At 41.5% G+C, this 21,802-nt stretch overlaps 1 long non-coding RNA gene across 3 annotated transcripts in view; it reads left to right on the plus strand.

Annotated features, from left to right (window-relative positions):
* Positions 1-6,518: 6,518 nt before the first annotated feature.
* LOC132431129 (uncharacterized) overlaps positions 6,519-21,802 on the plus strand; it is a 46,440-nt gene continuing 31,156 nt past the window's right edge. Inside the window, exon 1 of one of the 3 annotated variants that reach the window (XR_009520653.1) lies at positions 6,519-6,853. This is a non-coding gene — a long non-coding RNA (uncharacterized lncRNA). The remainder of the gene's footprint in view (positions 6,854-21,802) is intronic. The other 2 variants (XR_009520652.1, XR_009520651.1) reach the window with 2 other exon arrangements.

Below are 21,802 nucleotides of genomic sequence, written 5' to 3' on the forward strand. Positions count from 1 at the left end.
ATCCTTTTAAACTGTCATTTAGCTAGAAGTAACCTTAAAAGTGTGATCAGGAATAGAAACAATATAAGTGCTTAAAAGCTGTGAAAGTAAATTTTGATGATTGCCCAAGTATCTAGTAGCTTTTGTGTCAATACTCTGCTTAAAAATTATAAATTTAGGGCTTCTCTGGTGGCGCAGTGTTTGAGAGTCCGGTTGCCGATGCAGGGGACACGGGTTCGTGCCCCGGTCCGGGAAGATCCCACATGCCGCAGAGCGGCTGGGCCCGTGAGCCGTGGCCGCTGAGCCTGCGCGTCCGGAGCCTGTTGCTCCACAACGGGAGAGGCCACAACAGTGAGAGGCCCGCGTACTGCCAAAAATAAATAAATAAATAAAATATATATATATATATATATATATAAATTTACATGAATAATGAATTATTATTATGATTTGCCTTTGAACAGCCTGTTTTCCCCTAATTTATTGCTATGGGGAATTGCACTATTTTGCCTTATTTCAGAAAAAAACCATCTGCTTTTGTGGAAAACCATCCTCATCCTGTAACCTTTTAGTCCTTTTTTTCTCAAGATTTTTGAACTTGTAAGCACCAATTATATCATCTCTTGGGGATATGATAAAATTATGTTTAAAACTCACATTAAAGCTATAGACTTCCATTAGTGCTCTGTATAACAGCCCTATCCCCACAGACTTTGCAAATTATATTTAAGGAATTAGGGAACTTCCTTTCTTAATTTTATTCTCATTAATTCTTCTAGGAAATTTATTCATTAAATAGGATGGGTTGTTAAACTATGTCCATTAATTGTGTAAGGCTTGTTACTAGTCAAATGTCAGGGCTCTGAGTAGGTAGGATTTCATGATCAAGTATAGCTTTCTTAATACTCACGATCTTGTTCTCACATTCCCCACCACCAAAGTCTTTCATTTCACTATTTGTTCTTACTTGCTCCTACTAGTAACTCCACTTAGATCCTCTCATCCCACCTCCTTTCCCATAACTCTTTCCTCACAGTAAGTTTCATTTTTCCCACTTACATTTAGTCACATCTGCTCTGATCTGTAGATGTATTTTGCCTTAAACCCTAGGCAGATGAACAGAGGCAACACTGTCAACCTGTCCAAGAACACAGCAGTTGTGGAGGGTAGATAAGCAGGTGGTAACAAGAGCATCCAAGTGAATCTGGGCCAAGCCTGGGGACCTACTGAGCTGGCACAGCTCAGAGGCAGAAACGAGAAGGCAACGTGAAGCAGGAGACATCACCTTTACTGTAAGTTCCTAGAGCAGGAACGAGGAGGGTGCCCCTCCTTGGGCACCAAGGGGGAAAGAATTCTCAAAGAAAAAGTAGAAAGCCAAGATTGAAATCCCAGGAAGATCGAGTTCCAGCGGTATGTCCAAAGAGGAAGGACCAAAGTCAGTGCGGTAGGGTCAAGAGTCTATCTTGTGCTCCGGCTTTATCGGTATGGGGGTGTATGCCAGTGCCATCAGCTAAGCCGACAGCTGCCAGGAGAGGCAGAAAGCAAGGGTGCTGGGGAAAATACGATGGCAGAAGACACCACCGGAGTTGTTGAGGCATGGGTTAGGAAGTAGACAACAAAACTGGCAGAGACGGCTGGGCCTGATCAGGCACCAGGACTGACAGAGAGGCTGGCACAGGTGAATGCCAGCTGCTGGGCATGACAGACCAGATTGGCCAGTACCATAGCTGAGGCCATGTGGGCTTTGACTCAGGGAGGATGGGGCACTTACGGGAAAGTAGAAGAGATGCAGTAGATAAGCCAAAGTAGTGAGTGGTCAGGATGAACAGAGACAGGGCAGGCCAGATGGCTCTTACTGTGTGTCCAACTTTCCAGCTGTGATCAAATAACCAAATTAAAATAAGTCCATTTAAGCCAAGGTCAATTTTAATTCTATGCTTTACTGGTAATACAGGATCATTAACTGTATCAATAATGGGTTGATACAGTTAATGGGTTTAGCCCATGCTAAACCCATTTTGAAATGGGGGCAATCGTATCCTCTATTATTGGTCTGGATATGTTCAACAAAAAAGGAGAGGATGAAGGCAAAACCATGCAACTATTTTTTAAAAACTGATACACATTAATAAGGTCTAGGGAATCTTGAGGAGATCTAACTGACAATGTTGAGATTTATGTAACTTTATGTTGTGAATTCATTTTCTAGGAATAATTTATTTCAACCGGTCATTTTAATCTTCCACTAAAGTATAAATTTAATTTAATGAAAACTACCATTTAAATATCAATACTAATATAATCTTTTTCTTTATACAAAACATAAAAAAATTATTTATGTATGTGTACATGTATGTGTCAAGACTGAAAATTAAACATGGGTTCAAATCTTCGGCTAAGAACAAATAATTGGCAAATTCACAAGTTAGAATTTATAATTCCATTGTGAAGTTGACTAACTTGTTAGTGTAAATAAGATTGTCAGCATATAAGAAAGGTAATCCTGTCTCAGTTGTAGCTACAGAGTGCAAATCTTGTGTCAGTTCACATTTTTGTCAACAGATACTAATGACTTTACTGAAAGCACAAGATAATTAGAATGAAAATGGAAGTGTAAATATAACCCTACTTGAGTAATATGCTCATTGTACTTCCTTATTATGATACTAGCAAATATTCAGTCTTTAAGTCGATCTGTGATATATTCAACTGTGTCATGGGAGCATAATTTTTTAAATGGTTTGTCCAAAGTTTCTGTCAATCCATCCTAGCAACAGAGCCAAGTGTTAGAGTTATTGCTGCCTGAGTTACAACAGCTGCCCTGGGGAATCTTGTCCAAATAGCAAGTTAACTGCTATTCACAGTAATATCTGGTCTTTCCCACCCCCAAACATACACAAAAGATTTTTGTCATTCTTGGCATTGGGCAATAGCAGTAGCAAGACATGCCTGTAGAACTCTAAAGGCACAATGTCCTTCCACCTGTTTTATGCTGTAAGACAGACTTCCAAGTGCGAGGCGGTGTGGAGGGCTGTTTCCTTGAATGGCAGCTGAATGTGCCAGCAGGATCTTTGGCAGCAATGCCTGGGCACTGAAGCTGGGCATTCAGGAGAACTAAATGGAGAAAAGAAACTTGAACACACTGCTTCCTGGAACACTGAGAACCTGAATGGGAAATTAAGAAGTACCAGATTCTCTCTATTCTTACACCAGCCAAGGTCAGATTTCCAAGCTCCTATTTATTCTAATCTTTCCCCAAAAAAGTGCTATTGCAATTTATGAAAGTAATGAAAATGCTCTTTTTTCCTTTTAGAAAATAGTGTTACTTACTGTTGTATTATGCTCTTGCTTGAGAATTTTTTCCCCATCCTGAAGTAACAGCTTCATACCACAAATCAAGCAAAACCCTGGTGGAAAGGTTCAAGGAAGACATGTGACTTTTTCTACAACTCAAAGGGACAGTGAGGGCTAGGTGAGGGCTCTGGATAGACCAGCTTGCCTGTTGACCATCCAGCGATGTCTTTTTAACAGAAGGCTGGGACTAAAGTCTGGCCTCTACCTGCTTGGCAGACAAAAATCTCATCACTCAGCAGGACACCTAGACTTAGGCAGGAATAACTGCCTCAGTAGAGCATTTATTACCAGTAAGGAGGGTAAATCGATAGCAAAAGACCTAGGAGAAGTCACAGGCCTTTGTTAAATGGGTGATATTTTCTTGGTGCCCTCTGGAACCTAGTTTCAAACCTAGAATCCTACCAGTTTAGGAAAATAATAACCACCGTCTAAGGGGGCAGGGGAAAATTTCTTTAGCTATTTTCAGTTTGTCAGGAAGCTTAAAGTAATTGCTTACTCAAAATCAAGCCTCAAGGATGACTTTTAGTTAGGAAAAAAAAAAACAAAACTTGACTCCTTGGTTTCCTCTTGGGAAGATAAATTCATTATTATTTAACAAATGTGTTTGCTTATAAACAAATTCTTTCAAAACAGAGATTTTTGTGGGGGAAATCATATTAAAAGGGGTTTTCTGAGAGGAAGAGATTAGGAATCACTGTCCCCGTGAAAATTGTTTAAGGGATGTAATTTTTCAAATTGTTTTCATTAAAAAATTGCAAACAGTAGCTAACTTCCCATTATACCCTGCATCTAATTCAATCAAAGTACTAAAGATTTTAGAGGATTGTTAGAGGACTGGCTGTGGGAAATTCCAGAGCAGCTGCCACCTGCAGAGACTTCCTTTACTGAGTGTCTCAGAGCCCAGACACTGCCTTATTTGCCAGAGCTGCAAGGAAATGGTAGAAATTCAGTAAAAGTAGTTCTTGCTTAAGCCAGGGTGACTTCTCATACAGTTGTGGATCCTTCAAAGACATTTCACCAAATCAGAGTCAGAGCATACACATAGACTTCCACAGATTCAAGAAATGTAAGCACCGACGTGTATTATTAGTCTTGCTATCATTTCATCAGCAAGAACAAAATCACTTGTTTTCAGCTGGCACAAAAGCACATTTACTTATTAGATCATCAGGCATTGCTCATGTACCTTTCATATGCCGGGCTCTATGCTAAGTGCTAGAGGTATAAAGATGAAAAAGATTCGTAGTGCCACAGTCAGGATTGGCCAAAATTGACCTAGGTTGGTTATTCTGGGTTGTCTGAACAACAAGCCAGCTGGGACCTGGGCTCTTCACCTCTTCCCTGCAGGAGGGGTTGCCCCCAAACCTCTCGAGGGACAAGCTTCTCCCCTCCATAGAACTCAAGGTCCTCAGGTGCTGGACAGTCGGCTTTGCTAGGTGACTCCAGTTAAGAGCTGGTATCTAACCCCAGATTGGATGACACACAAGAAGTCGGATTATCTCCCAGCTGACTAAGACGTTCTCACTCTTGCTCTATAAGGAGAACAGCAAGGGGGCAAGTTCTCTTCCCTGAAATGTCCACCCATGGTGTGTCCAGCAGAGAACCTTGGCCCATCTTTTCTCTTTTCTTGTTCATTCTTGCTTTGTAAATTTTTCCATTAAAGCCTATGAGATTTCATGGAATTCATCACAAATCCTATTGCATGACATGTGATGAGCACGAAAGGATCCACCTTCCAACTGCATATGAATCTACAATTACAATTTAGGGATTTGAAGACCAGACCAGGGACAAGGAAAGCCTCTTGCCCTGGTGCCAGGAGAGGGAGAGTCCAGGAGGGAGCAAGAGTAAGAGTGTGTATTGGAAGGTGTGAACATATCTGGTTAGGGTGGAGGGGTACAAAATACAGTGCAGAGGAGGGGCTTATACTGCCTCCCCCACTGTAATATCAACCTAAGGAGGCAGGAACTCTGACATCTTCTCCCGTGCCTATCTGTATCCCTAATGCTTAACACTTTGTACATGTAAATTAAAATTTTCTGTCTCTACTCCCAAATTATAAAAACCTAGAAGGGTATATTCTTACTGAACAATAGCCTCAAGAAGAAAGGAAGGAAGCTGAAGATATCGCTCTCATTCTTTCTGTCTGTCATACTCGCCACCTGTGTGGTCCTCTATCAGGACCTAAGCCCTATGGAGACAGTAGCTCACAGAACTCCAGTCCCAGGGCCGCAAATGGTGGGCAAGCTCAGGAAAGGCCTTCTTCATCCTTAAGCTTGGATGAGTGCGGAGGGGCTGGGGTTGGAGGGTACAACTATTATTCACTGGTCTAAATCTTACTGCTAAAATTAGACCTGAGTGCTACATCTCCAAGCCTGGAGAGCCTGGTGTCCACAGGCCAAAGGTTGTTCTTCCCAGGGTCTGGGCAGTGGAAGCTGAGAGAACTGATTAATGAGCTCATCTAAATTTCAAAAGGTTGGAAGAGAATGTTGTTCCTCTCCACCTCCCCAGCCCACCCCAGCCCACCCCCGAACTTTACAAAGGACCTTAACAAACAGCTCCCTCAAAGCTACAGAACCAATTTTTTTTTCATAACCAATTTTTTTACAGTCCTCTTCACTCCTTCTCTTTGCTCCTTTTCCTCCTTTCTCTTGTTTTTCCATTTCTTGTCTCCCTTTCCCTTCCTCTCTATTTCTTTTTGTCCCTCCCTCTTTTTCTCCTGCTTTCCCAACTCTTCTTCCTCCTCCCTTGTAAGGAATGATACTTTGGAACTGAGAGTATATTTTAATGTTTATTGAAAGCAGTTGTTTCTTTTTCATAGTGTTTTCTGATCCTTCATAGAAAATGATTCTTCTATCCTAAGTTGACTTTCATAATAATTACCTGAAGACTAAAGGATCATATATATGTGAATTTAGTACATTAAAAGGAAAAATATATTTAAAGACTAACATTTAAGCATTCTGGCCTCTATTCTTTTAAAATGAGAATTTGACTTGATGTCATTCATATTGGAATTCCTAAAATTACAACCATCATCTATGTTTTACAGGCTTCCCTTATCTATCCAGATATTTCCTGTTCCGTTTTCTTTTTCCCCAGAGACCCATAACAATTTACTTATAGTTGGTTTGAGGTTTTATTGCGGAGGGAGAGGGGCAAGAAGTTTTAAACTAACATGAATCTAAACTTTTGAGGAGAGGTGGAGGAAGGCATGAGATATCGGCCCTAACCTAGGCTGGCACATTTAATTTTGCCGAAGTTCACTTTAGAATGTAAATGTCTTCCCACTTAATTAATTTAAAATTAATTTCTCAAATTTGTTTTTCAGAACTGAGTGTGCCCATGTACAATTATGTATGCCACACTTGTGCACAACATCACCATTCTCAAAACCCAAACCCACAGATCTGAGGCCAGCAACTCTAGTTAACCCTCACACAGGACTTCCCACATGCTAGGCACTGTGGGAAGCTCTTTAAGTGTATCAACTCATTTAATCCTTCAACAACCTTACAAGGTAAGTGTCTTCGTCTGCTCTGGCTGCCATAACAAAATACTATAGACTGGCTTAAACAGCAGACATTTACTTTTTCACAGTTCTAGAGACTGGAAGTCCAAAGATCAAGGTGCCAGCAGCAAGGTTGGTGTCTGGTGGGAGCTCTCCCCTTAGGTGGCAGACGGCCACCTTCCCACTGTGCTCTCATGGCCTTTCCTCTGTGCCCGTGCAGAGAGGGAAAGGGAGCAAGCTTTCTGGTGTCTTTTCTTAAAAGACACTAATCCTGTCCAATCAGGGCCCCATCCTTAGGACTTCATTTAACCTTAATTATGTCCTTAGAGGCCCCATGTCTAAATACAACCACTCTGCGGGTTAGGACTTCAATATGTGAATTTGGGGGTAACACAAACATGCAATCCATAATAGTAGGTAATGTTCTCTCCATTTTTCAGAATAGTAAATTGAGGTTCAGACAGGTTGAGTAACTTGCCTAAGGTCACAAAGGTAGTAAAAGGTAACACTGGGATCTGAACTTCAGCATCATGCTCTTAACCACTGTGCTGTGCTGTCTCTTATCACCTAGCATGGGTCTTAGTATAACACCTAACAACCCGTCAACGTCATCAACATCTAAGAACCCCAACTCCTAGTAGAACTTTAAACCTGTCCTGTAGTGACCAGAGCTTTGCCATGCCTTTTTTAAAGTTTCCCTGAAGGGAAACAACCACTCACTATTGTCATTATTTTATTAGAAGTAGATTTCTATATTATCAAATGTAGAGAAATAACATGTAGTTACTACAATCTGGTTCTTTAAAATGCTTATACATCTTAGTGAAACATCTTGAGAAAACTTCCTTTGTCTATACTTATACCCTAATGGTTATAAAAATAACCAGTAGTATAGTTAAAAGGCGCTATTACTTTTTTTTTTTTTTAATTTATTTGTGGCTGCAATGGGTCTTCATTGCTCTGCGCAGGCTTTCTCTAGTTGCAGTGAGCGGGGGCTACTCTTCGTTGCAGTGTGCGAGCATCTCATTGCAGTGGCTTTTCTTGTTGTGGAGCATGGGCGCTAGGCTCTTGGGCTCAGTAGTTGTGGTTTGCGGGCTCCAGAGCGCAGGCTCAGTAGTTGTGGCACACGGGCTTAGTTGCTCCGTGGCATGTGGAATCTTCCCAGACCAGGGCTCAAACCCGTGTCCCCTGCATCAGCAGGCGGATTCTTAACCACTGTGCCACCAGGGAAGTCCCAAAAGGCACTACTACTTTTTAAGAACTCTTTAATCCAGATTAAAGCTTTAATCCAGATTTCTGCACAGGAAACTGGAGCGTTGTAATGTGGTGAGACTACTCTGACAATTCTTACCAGTCAGTGAAGAAACTGTTTTGTACCAACTTACAGAATTTGCTATGTTCAAATCAAATATATATTGAGGGGAATCTGGTTATCTGATTGGCAACAGTCCTAGGATTTTTAATGGAAGTTGGGAAGGAGAAACACAATGCATTGGATAAAAGCAAAGATTCTAATAGAATCCCGACTCTGCTATGTCCTTGAGCAAGTCACTCAGTTTCACTTTCCTCATTTGTAAAACGAAGCTAATAGTAGCTTTTACTTTACATGAGGATTAAGTGAGAGAATCCATAAATGTAAATTAAATAGTGTCTGACTCACTAAAAAGTCAATTTTCCCCACGTAATTGAGATATAATGGACATATAACATTGTATAAGTTTACTGTGTACAACATGATTGGATATATGTATATATTGCAGAATGATTACCACAAGGTTAGTTGACACATCCACCACCTCACATGGTTACAATTGTGTGTGTGTGTGTGTGTGTGTGTGTGTGTGTGTGGCAAGAACTTTAAAAATCTACTCTCTTAGCAACTTTCAAGTATACAATAAAGTATTGTTAACTATAATCACCATGCTGTACATTACATCCCCAGAATGTATTCATCTTATAAATGGAAGTTTGTACCCTTTGACCACCTTCTTCCATTTCTCCTCCACCACCAATCTACTCTGTTTCTATGAGTTTGGTTTTTTTTTTTTATTCTACATATAAGTGAGATCATACAGTATTTGTCTTTGTCTGACTTATTTCACTTAGCACAATGACCTCAAAAAATGAACTTGTTTTACATTGTAAACTTCTAAAAAGAATGTCTTATACCTTTTTTTAATTCCCCAAAGCCCCTAGCAGGAGGGGACACAGTGAATGTTAAATGAAAGAATGATAAATGTCTTGAGAGCTCCATGTCCCACGAAGACCGTACTCAGTATTACTAGTTTCACCAGGAAATGATGGAAGCCTCCCACTGAGGTAAAGCAGGGCCTTACATAGGCAAGAGCATTGCTAGACCACAGGCCTTGCTCTTAAACAGCAGCCGCGCACCTCAGCCTCAGGTGAGAATTGAGGAGGAGCTCTTGCTTGGTTTCCATGGTAAACAGGTTCTCACCTGTGTAGTTCTTGGGAATTTTTTGACATAAATGTGCATATATGTTCAGTCTTTTTTGGAAAAGACATTGTGATATGGGGTATTTATTTTCAGAATCTACTTGAAACTAGTTATTTCAGTTATTAGAGTGAATTAAAACTATTAATATATTTTAGCCAGCTGAGGCTAATTTTAGATTGTTAGTATTGATACCCATCAGCACAATTATCACCCGCACAGACACTATAGCATCTGTTTGCTTCTATTAATATGGTTGGGAACTTTTGTTTTGTGACTTGGAGAGCAGACCCAAGTGTAACTGCCGGGACGGCTAAGAACCATGAAGGTTTGAGGGATGGTACAGATTGTCTCCTCCTTAAAACCTTGAACTTGGTTTTGAGCCCCAGGGGTTAGATAGATGAAGGCCAGAAATTGGGAAAACTATTCACAAGAAACATTTATGATTCTCAGTCCAAAGCACCATAGAATCAGATCCCGGGTGCCAAAGTGGAGCACAGAGCTGGAGGGAAGAGGCCATTTTCCCTGCTTGCTCATGAAATCTCACTCTGCTCTGAGAGCCCAAAGCCTGGCTGGCTTGGCAGCACTGGGAGAGATTGTGGACTTGGCACCATCAGTGCTGCTTTCATGATGGGCAGTGACAGCACTGATGCTTTCCAAGTGGTCCTGCAGGAAGCAGACCTGGTGGAGCCAGTGCAGAAGAGAAAGGACTAGGTGGACCTATGTGGTTACAGCAGCCGATTTGTGAGCACGAATCACACATCCCGTTGGGGACGCCCAGAAATAGCTGCAGGACACTGAGGTCAAGCTAAGATCCTGTTGTTACCTTTGTAATTTGGACGTCAAAGGAAACATAACCTGATTTTACATAGTTTGGGAGACCTGGACAAGCTGTAACTAAACTGTAATTATAATCAATGGACTACTTTATAAGTGACTTAATTTCACAGAATAATTGGTGGCTTACACTAAAATGAGATTGGTGACTTACAATAAAACAAGGAGATTATAGTCATTTCCAAAATGTTTATGAATTGGAAAGACTGAGGCACAGGCAAAAAATCTGAATTAGGTTAAGCAGAAAGAGAAAAATACGGAGCTTAGAAAGAATGAGACTTGCTTCATGAATAGCTTTTTACCACAAGTTCCAGCATTTCATTTCAAGAAGACCTCAGAAGTAGAAATATGGATGGAAGCTGGACTGAGCACTTGTCTTGGGCATTTGCATGCCACTCTACTTAAGATTGAGAAAGTGTCAGTTGTTCCCATTAAAGGATGAGGGGTTGATGGACATGGGTACCTTTGTTACTGCTGCTGACCCCAGGGCATCCTTAGCTTTTGAGCCACTTCCAAACCAGCCTTGTCAACTGCTACAGGACACAAGGCATTGGCTTCCTCTCCTCCAGGTGGGAGCCACCTGGCATGCAGACGATGGATCCAGTGCTGTGGGAGGCATGGCTACAGCAGTAGAAGTCTGGTCCCACAGAACCTCCCCACACTTCCCGTTGACTGGCATCCCATTATGGGTTCCAACGAGGAACACCTTCTAGCAAACTCTATTGTTAGAACGGCTTCCCTGAGAACAGGAACCAGGGAAGCACTCAGTGGCAGCCCCGCTTTACCATCTCATATTGTCTCATATTTCCCTCCAGCAACTAAGCTTTAACTGCTTATCCTTCAGCTCTTAGCTAGTAAGTCACTTCCTTAGAGAAGCCCTCCCTGACTAGGTTAGGACTTTTGTTGCCCTCTTCTTCATAATTAATTAGTACTGACATAAGTGTGTATTTAATTACTGCAGATAATATGAGCAGGGATCATGGCCATATTGTTCACTGATGGACCCTCAGTGCCTGGCACATAGTAAATAAAAAATATTTGTTGCATGAATGAATGTTAGTGTCACCTGCAAGGCTTTCCCTACATGGCTTAAGGCTGCCCCACTCCTGCTATTTATGTTATGTTATGTTATGTTATGTTATGTTATGTTATGTTATGTTATTTATTTATTTATTTATTTTTGGCTGCATTGGGTCTTCGTTGCTGCGCGCGGGCTTTTCTTTAGTTGTAGTGAGTGGGGACTACTCTGCGATGCGGCGTGGGCTTCTCATTGCAGTGGCTTCTCTTGTTGCGGAACACGGGCTCTAGGTGCACGGGCTTCAGTAGTTGCAGCATGTGGGCTCAGTAGTTGTGGCACTTGGGCCCTAGAGCACATGGGCTTCAGTAGCGGTGGCATGGGGGCTGAGTATTTGCAGCGCAAGTGCTCTAGGGCATGCGGGCTTCAGTAGTTGTGGCGCATGGGCTTAGTTGCTCTGCAGCATGTGGGGTCTTCCTGGACCAGGGATCGAACCCGTGTCCCCTGCATTGGCAGGCAGATTCTCAACCACTGCGCCACCAGGGCAGTACTAATTATTTATTTTTAATATTAGATAAGCAATATGTGAATACATGCTCATTGTAAAACAAAAAAGCTAAATAACACATATACATACATATGAATGTTATGGTCTTATATATGTAAATTGTGCCACAGTAAAGCTATTTTTAAAAAGCTATCATTCTCCTTCACAATTCCATACCAACCCAGCCCCATTCCTTTTCCCAGTCATAAAATCACTGTTCACAGTTTCATGTGTAAACTTCCAGATCTTTTTCTATGTGTTTTCATACATACATGTGTCTTCATACATATGTGTAGTTTCATACACATATATTCATATAGCTATTCATATTTTCATGTATATATGTATGATGTATACATACATCTAGAGTATTTTAGTCAGAGTTGAAAATACTCTGCAGGAGCCATGCTAGCTATTGCAGAGGGAATTTAATCAGGTGATGGAAGAGTTGAGAGGCCAGAGAACAGCAGGAAGCCACTATCAACCCTGGAGCTAGAGGGATGAAGGGAGAAGGCAGTGTCACTGGAGCCCTGATTCTGAGGCCTCTTGGGAAAATCTGGAACTGTGGCAGCATTTCCAGGATAAATCAGGAACCATGGAGAGAGGGTTGTACAGCAGGCTCTGGAGACATGGGCAAGATGCTGCCATACACCATCTAAAACAGAGGGAAGGGGAGGAAATAACCCGGCTTCTTCCCTCCTCTCATTTTCCAGTGTTCCATTGCTGGCTCTATTTGGCGAGGTCTATAAGGGAGCCTGGGACAAGTAGCTCCCAGGGATGCAAAACCCAAGGTTGAGGATGGTAGAAAATAGATCTGAGAACAAACAGAAAAAAGACCAGCATACATAGCTTAAAATAAAATACATGAGTAGCATGATGGTATATGCAGTGTTCTAAATTTATCACATCATTTTTATAGGGATAAAGCCTGGATAAAATGAATATTGAGAGCAGGCTTGATCCACAAAATCAAGGATACAGCAGTAGAGCACAGAGGTAAGCAGCAGAAAGCAGACGTGTTACAGGAGAAATGCACTCCCAGCTAAAGGAAAGACCTGTCACAAAACAGCAGCTCCAAGGACACGTGTGGGTGTGGGTCTTGTTCCGAGGTAACCAAGTCTGACCTGCTCTTCAGAGAGTGGGAAGAGGGCAGGATTATGGGCTGCTTATTGCCCACGAGTAGGCTCAAAGACTCAGATTTCACAGCCTGAAGGGAACTTAGGTCTCCCATCTCAACTCATAACTGCTACAAAATAAGGAACCGAAAAGCAGAGAAGTGAAGTGATAGGCCCAAGCAGCTCAAAGGACCACAAGCCTATTTTTTGTCATTTTGGGGTTTTTGGGGCATGATGGGGGAGGTGTCGAGGGACAGTTTAGCACCCATGCCTCCTCTTCCTGCTGTGAGTCACTGAGCAGCCCAGCAGAGAAGATCTGACGAAAAACAAGGGGCCGCAGAAGCAATTGCTCCAATATGACCTGCTTTGTAAACAGTGCTAGGCGCCGGGCATGTCTTATGAAGGAATTCACCAAAAAAAAAGATCTTTTCCTTAGAAACGCCTCTAACCTCCAAAGTTTGGTTTTAATTGCTTTTGGCAAAATTTTAGAACCTTCAGTCTGTTCCAGGCCCTGGGCTAGATAGATGAATCTAGATGCAATAATGAATAAGCCATATACTTCTAGGAGTTCTAAGTCTCATAGGGAATCATAAGTGGATAAAAATGATTATGATATGATCTGATAAATATAATAATATCTGTAGCACAGAAGAGGAAGTGAATAATTGCTGAGGGAGGGGAGCCCAGGGAGGTAGACAGAGAAAGCTTCACAAAGATGACATCAGAGAAGGTGTAGAAGCAAAAATAGGAGCGCTTCAGACCTCCAACTCCAACTTCAAAATAACAGCAGTAAGTCAACCTTCCCTGAAACACCACTGTTATTCCTCAAGGATTCACAAAGCAACGGTTCTTGCCCCCACTGACCTCTCATTCCGTAATGGAAGCCATACACATTCATATACCATTTATGAAAGTAAATGATAGATAAAATGACTCCACTGGCACCATCAGCCAGGACCAGCAGGGTTAGACTGACCTCCAGAGACTCTGTGCGCCAAAAAGTTGATGCTGCTGCCCACATGTAACTGAATATCCAACAATGCCTTCAGTCAAATGCCTGTAAGGAAGTCCAGCAAAGTTCTGACTTTTCCTACAATAACACCTTTTATACGTTCCTAAAAATATCTAATAGCCACTTACTACCATAAAAGATTTTTTTCATTATTTTGGTACCTCTGCCTTGCTGGTGCCCAAACATGTGTCTGGCCTGCCTGCGGGAGATCCTGCCTGCGGAGGCAGCCCTCTTCCACTCTGAGACAGCCCAGGTGAGGCTGGCCTCAGCAAGTCCACATCTCTGTTCTCAACCAAGTGGACATAAAGCTGTTCGTTCAATTCCTCACATAGCACATGCGTTATGATTTAGTTCTTCATCCCTTTCTGTCATTAAATACTCACTTGCAACTCAGGAAGGCCATCTGAAGGCCCAGTGGTCTGGTTAACCAGAAAGAAAGGCTGATGTGAGAAGCGATTAACAGCTCTTAGCAGTTCACAGCTGTAGGAAGACTGTGTTACATTGCAGCATTTATAAGCACAGGCTTTTGAAACAGACATGACTGGGTTCAACACTTGCTCTTTCACTTCACCATGTGATCTTGGGCAGGTTACTTTACACTGGCAAGCCCAAGTTTTATCTTCTATAAAATGTGATTAATAATAGCACCTGCCTCATGAGGTCATTCTTTCAACAAATATTTAATATGCTCCTACTCTGTGCCAGGCACTATGCTTGAAGAGGGAGATTCAGCAGTGAACAAACAAAAATCCCTGCCTTAGAGCTTACACTCTAGTGGAAGAAGACAGACAACACAAATAAATAAATAGATTATATATTATGTTAGAAAGGAAAGGGGCATTGGGAGGGTTGTCGTCTTTGATGGAGTGACCAGAAGAGGCTGAGTGAGGAGGGCACTCGGTGGATGCAGGAGAGCAGCAGGTAGACATTCGAGGGGCAGCCTTCCAGCCAAAGGGAACAGCTGAGCAGAGGCCCTGAGGCCGGAGCAGGCCTAGCTTTTTTTTTTTTTTTTTTTTAATATTTTTATTGGAGGCCTAGCATATTTGAGGAGCAGCGAGTCCGGCTGGAACCAACTGAGGGTGGGGACAGAGGACGGAAGTGAGGTCAGAGAGTACGAGAGCAGAGGAGTGGCATGTGCTGACTCATATTTGAAGAGGATCACTGGGCTGCAGGGGTGAGAAGGACTTAGGAGGGCAGGGGTGGAAGCTGGGAAACCAGCTAGGAAACTTGCAGTGATCCAGGAGAGAGATGAGCATGCTCCATCCTCACCTTGGCGCCTGACCCCAGCCAACTCTGGATAAGGATATGATTCCACACACGCACATCTGGCAAGGGAAGAGCTCAGCTTTGTTCTCTTTTCTGCGTCTTCTCAGCCAGTCCATCTAGTGCCCACATCATCATCTTCCTTAATCATTCTGCTGTCAGTCTTCTTCCCCTTGTCTTCTCTCTCTCCCTCCTCACTCTGCTGTCTGCCTTTTTTCACACTTATGAATGGTCTGTTTTTCCAGGGCACAATTTGGGGGGCATTGTTCTGGGTCTTGGGGAGAGAGCAATGTGCCTTTTGGCCTGTGGGTTCCATGGGGCACATGAGAAGGATAAGGGAACAAAGATGGGGTGATAGGCACTTAAGGTGCCCAAAGAGACAGCTCTGCCATGGAGGCTATACCAGTGCCACAGGCAGAGCTTTTGTTGCCTGGTCAGAGTTCAGCCAGGAAAAAAGAAGCTTCTGAGTGTTTTGGGTAATTCCTAAAATACCGATAATTCAGGGAGTTAGAGGCTGACACCACCATTGGATAGACCAAGAGAGCAAAGATCAAAAGGCCATTTTCAGGAAATCAGGAAGTATGGGGATTATAGAGAAACCAGCACCAATAACCTCATAGCCTTCAGCACCAAAGCAAGTGATTCTCAGAAGGAACTTCATTGATACTAGCCACCAACTTGGTGTCACAATACTAGGTAGGTCGTCACCGTGGGCTGGAGGGGTTTTTCCAGAAGCAATTTCGGTGGTGGGACTAATAGCCATGACTTAACTATACATAGAATTGTCTGAAAATTACATATCCCACTAAAGCCAAGCTCAATGTGTCCCCAACTCAACTTCCTCTTAGTCAGAACCTCAGGATGCCCATGGCTGCTCTAATCCCCCCAATAAGGTGACAGAAGGAAAGTCAGAGTGGATAGAGACAGGGCCTTTAATTGTGATTTAAAATATCTTATTTTTGCTAATTTTATAAAAACATATGGCCCTGTGCACATGTTGCTAAGGATCCTCCCAGGGCCCTGGAAGGTGTGCCACAAGTGACACTCCCAAAGCTTCAGCTTCTCGTGGAAAATCTGCCTCTGCCTAGAACAGAAGGAATTTACCTTCACTGGCCAGAGAGCTGACCATAGGAAGGGGCTTCAGACCAGTGTGAAGGATTTCCTTGGGTGTTGTTTGTAGCAGTAATGTTTTATTCAGCTTGAGAGTTGCTAATAACACTACTAGATATTTATTAAATTAATACAAATTTGAATTAGTAGATAACGAGCCACTTTATGAAGCCTTTATACTCAGACCTTTGAATCACTCCCTTTTTGTCTACAGGCCCCTAGCTTGCCCATTCAACAAAAATTTATAGAGGGCAACCTCTGTGCAGGCGCTGTGCTAAGCTCACCATGATGAGGAAAGTAAACATGAGGCCCCTGCCTTTATGAGGCCCTCAGGGGAAGAGACAAATAATCAAATAATCATCCAAGTCTCTAATTACAGGACTAAAGAGGAAACGTTCAGGGTCCTACTGAGAGTGTAGGTTGAGGAAGCCTAGTCTAGTGGAGGTGGCAGGAATGACTGAAGGATTCCTTCTTTCAACAGTTATTTTCCAGTGTCTACTCTTTGCACACACAGTGCTAGGGTCCAGGATAATGGTGAGCAAAAACTGCAGCATCCCTGCCCCCCTAGAGCTCTCTCCTGGAGGAGGCATTTTTACAGAATAAGATTGCATCTATCTGTAAATGACCACCTGATGATGGCCTCCATGAACGGGTGATGCAGGTGAATACGTGGGCATGTGCGCTGAGGGTTGGTGCAGTAGGACAGGCTTTTTGAAGGGGCCACAGTGCACTGAGAACCAGAGGCAGAGTTAACTGATGGGTGAGAGGTGGAAAAGCTTAAGGACAGTCTTCTAGGCAAAAGGAAGTGCAGGAGAAAAGGCCCAGGGACAGGAGGACATAGGGAAAGAAAAGGACAAAAAGAGGCCAGCATGGCTAGGGCACCTCTAGGGGAGGGCAGGAGAGAGTATGCCTACATGTGGCTGGAAAGACAGGAACAGACCCATGAGCCTAACACAACTGGGAGCCAACAACAAAATAAATAAACAAACAAATAAAACCAAACAAAAACAAACATGTAGATACAGAGAACAGAGCAGAAGGGAAGAGGGGAAAGGGTGAGGGAAGATGAAATAGGTAAAGGGGATCAATGTATGGTGACAGATGGAAACTAAATCTTCAGTGGTGAGCACACTGTGGTGTATACAGAAGTAGAAAAATAATGTTGTACATGTGAAACTTATATAATGATATAAAACAATGTTACCTCAATAAAAAAAAATTTTAAACCTTAGAAATAAATAATGAATTAATAAATTAATCAGAAGAGGGGGCTTCCCTGGTGGCGCAGTGGTTAACAATCCGCCTGCCAATGCAGGGGACATGGGGTCGAGCCCTGGTCCGGGAAGATCCCACATGCCACGGAGCAACTAAGCCCATGCGCCACAACTACTGAGCCTGCATTCTGGAGCCCGTGAGCCACAACTACTGAAGCCTGAGTGCCTAGAGCCCGTGCTCAGCAACAAGAAAAGCCACCGCAGTGAGAAGCCCATGCACCACAACGAAGAGTAGCCCCTGCTCGCTGCAACTAGAGAAAGCCTGCACATAGCAATGAAGACCCAATGCAGCCAAAAAAAATTAAAATTAATTAAAAAAAATTAATCAGAAGATTCTGAGGAATGGAGAGACATGGCCCAATTGGCACTTACAAGGATCTCTCTGGCTGCAGCGAGAATATTGGATTACGAGGGATGCTTTGGCAGTAGCTGCATCTTAATTACGTCCCCCTTTCTCACTTTCCTTTCCGGTAGCAGCGGAGATTTAAATAAATGCATGCCTGATACGCAGCTAAAAGCTCCCCAACAATGAAGGGCTGTGTAGCCAGGAGAAGAGTACACTGCCTTCAGTCAGGCACATTAGATCTCCCCTCCACCTCCAGTCGGCTGGTGGTACTGGACAAGTCACTCACCCTCTTTGAAACCCACTCTCCACCTAGTCTATAAAGTGGAAGAAAAATGCCTACTCCACCAAGTTGCATGAGTAATAGAAAAAGTGTCTACAAATTACCTGGCATTTGGCAGAACTCAGGACATACCAGCTGTTATTAGAAGTAACTGCAAGATGGTCAAGCTAGTCAGAGGAAGATTTCTAACCAAAAGTTATACTAGTGAAAGCCCTGGGAATAGATTACAATCTCTCCTGTTGAAAATATATAAATACATGCAATATTATACATTTACTTAAATACTACATTTTTAATAAAGGGCTGTCTAATAAAATCTTCCTAATACTGGTGTGTTAAAACAAGTCTATATTACTTATGCAGTTAAAATATATGTCTATACAGTAAAGTTTAAAAGCTTCTCAGCAAATTATATTGTACATGAATTGACTTATCTCTGGTCTTTTCCTGTATGCAGTTGTTTTCTAGAGAAACTGAACTCATTTGTTAGCCTGTCCATACCCCAGACTGAACAACATTAGCTTCTCAAGAAAGATTTTATCTGTTTCTCCAGAGCCTACTAGAGAGCCTAGCACTCGGTAGTAGGTGCTCAGTAAATACCTGCAGAATGGAAAAATAAAGAAAGAATTAATAAATTTAACTTGTGAGTCTGGCAACAATATCTTATGAACCAAAATCAAGATACATTTGTCTGGTCTACACAATATGAGTCTCTTAGAGAGAACTTGGCATGGAATATTTTATATCCAGACTGTTCTGGAAATTTCAGGATGTATTATGTGATTAGATACATCTCAAATAGCTGTATCTGTTTTAACTGAGCTACAACAAGTAGCTATAACAAGTTCCACTGTGAGCCTGTGTTTTACTTATTTTTCAGCATAAAAATTGTTCCAAGTCCTTTGTTCATAGTAGAAGGAACAATCTAGAAGATTTTAAAGGATGTCTGTTTAACCATTAACACAAGGACTCAGGATCTGCTTTTCTCTTACCTTGCTCACTATAATCAATTAGTTGCCCTGATCAGAACATTTCTGTCACACACACACAAAAAAGCAAGTGAAACAGCGATACATTTGGTTTGCTAAGCACAGCTGAAGCTAGCTCAACAGAATGTCAATTCAAAAGAGGGAAATAAAATATGCAGCAAAGCAGGGAGGCAGGGAACAAAGAATCCAGTATAACAATTAACAGGAGAGCCAAACCAACATTCAGAACACCATCAGGAAGGTAAAAAGCCTCAAGTGTCTAGAAAAGAGATAAACTGGAGGGGAAATGCTGAGAGGACCTGGAAGGACCAATTTAAATCAATGAAGAAATTTAGGACTTTGTTTTAAAGGAGTATTTTTTAAAGTCAGGTTTATTGAAGTATAATTTGTAGACAATAAAATTCACCCTCAGTGTATAGTTCTGTGAGTTTTAAACATCACATACAGTTGTGTAGTTACCATCACAATCAAGATATAGAACTGTTTCCCCTTTTTAATCGACTGCTGCCTCACCCTTAGCTCCTAGCAACCACTATCCTGTGTTCTGTCCCTCTAGTTGTGCCTGCTTTAAAGGAGTTTAATAACAGAACTTAAAATGGGGGGGAAAAGGGAACTGAGATTTTTTTTTCCCTACACCCACTCACTTTCTTTACCCTTCAATAGGTGAACTTATATTTATTTAGTATCTATTATTTGCCAAAGATTTTACATACATCATCTTTCATTTTTACAGCTTGTCCATGAAGGAAGTTATCCCCATTTCCCAGATGGGAGGTTAGAGTCAAAGTGGTGCCAAGCTAGTAAGAGGCAGGGCCAAGATTCAAAATCAAAGTTGACCAAAAAATGACACCATGGCCTATCTCTGGGTGTTAGATTATAGCTGATTTGAACTTTCTTCTTTGCACATTATTTGTATTATCAAAGTTTTCAACTATGAGCTTATATTATTTATTTTTGTAACCAGTACATATACTTTCATAAGTGTATATGTGTGTGTGTGTGTGTGTGTGTGTGTATATATATATATATATATATATATATATATATATATACACACACACACACACTATATAAGTACATACATACATACAGGGTCTGATTCTCTTTGCTGAGCAAAAAGGGGAAAGGTAGGAAAAACAGTTTAAAAGAGGGTAAATGAAAGTCTCCACTTAACAACTGGCACTCAGCTGAGAACCCAGAATCAAATTTACCAAAAGAACCAGAGCACAGATTTGCTCTGTCTCTATATCTTATCAGAGTCTAACTTCTCTACCTTTAAAAAGTTCTGTGGAACAAACGCTCTCCCAAAGTGCTGATGATAAGCCCTGGAGGCCTGTAAAAACCCATTAGGCTACTCAGACCCAAAAGACAGTCCTCCTAAGCATCTTGCTGCTTCATCTCCACAAGACCCGGTAGGAACAAGCTAACCATCCTGGTCAAGTGAGTGCACAGCCGCATTTCACCACTCCTGGAGAGGCAGGAAAGTGAATAACTTAAGGCCAAGGCTAAAGGAAACACAGAGCACCTTTTATTGTGGAGGAGGGGAATTATATTTTAATATGTCTATGTTGGGAGAATATTACCCATCACAGCACTTCAAGGAGACTCATGAGGGCATCCTCTGGCCTTTAGGCAGAATCCAATTATTGCTTGTTTCAAAAATATTTGAGGGATCTTACAAAAACATATAAAGTACAAGATTTTTTAAAAAATAGATTGGGTACCGGAACTAGGTACCCAAATGGAAAAACAACGGACCTTGACCCCCTACCTCACGTTATACACAGTTAATTCAAGAGGGAATCACAGACCAAAATGTAAAAGTGAAAACTCTAAAGCTTCTGGAAAAAGATAGAGGAGAATATCTTCACAACTTGGAATAGCAAGGTTTTCTTAGACAGGATAAGCAATAACCATTTAAAAATTGATAAATTAGATTATACCAAAATTTTGAACTTTTGCTCATAAAAAGACAGTGTTGGTGAAGTACAAAAGAAATATACCATAGACTAATATAAATATTTGCAAGACATATATCTGACAAAGAATTAGTATCTAAAATATGTAAAGAACTCCTACACCTCAAAAATTTGAAAAACCAAACAACTCAAGTTTGGATTGACTTAAATAGACACATCACAATGGAAGATACGTTAATGGCCTATAAGCCATTTAAAAGATACTCAATATCATTAATTATCAGGGAAATACAAGTTAAAGCCACAGTGAGATATTACTACTTTCATGAATAGCTAAAATAAATAATAATTTTAAAAAAGCAGACTGACAATACTAAATGTTGGGAGAACATAGAACAACCTGAACTCTCATACAGTGGTGTTGGTATAATCACTTTGGGAAAAGGACTGACAGTTTCCTATGAAATTAAACATACATCTACCCTATGACCCAGCATTTCCACTCCTAGGTATGTAGCCAACAGTTGTGAAAGCATTTCCCCAAAGAGACTTAAAAACATTCACAGCAGCTATAATTGTTAAGCAAACTGAGGTGTATTCATACAATGGAATACTAATCAGCAGTATAAAGAAACAAATTCTGGAACACATAATAATGTGGATGAATCTTTAAACATTATGCTGAGTGAAAAAATGATTTATATAAGAGTACTTACTGTGTGATTCCATTTATATGAATTTCTAAAACAGGTAAAACTAATCTATGGTGGAAAAAAAAATCAGAACAGTATTTGCCTCT

This window comes from Delphinus delphis, chromosome 9 (assembly GCF_949987515.2).
Source record: "Delphinus delphis chromosome 9, mDelDel1.2, whole genome shotgun sequence".
NCBI classification, from domain to species: Eukaryota; Metazoa; Chordata; class Mammalia; order Artiodactyla; family Delphinidae; genus Delphinus; species Delphinus delphis.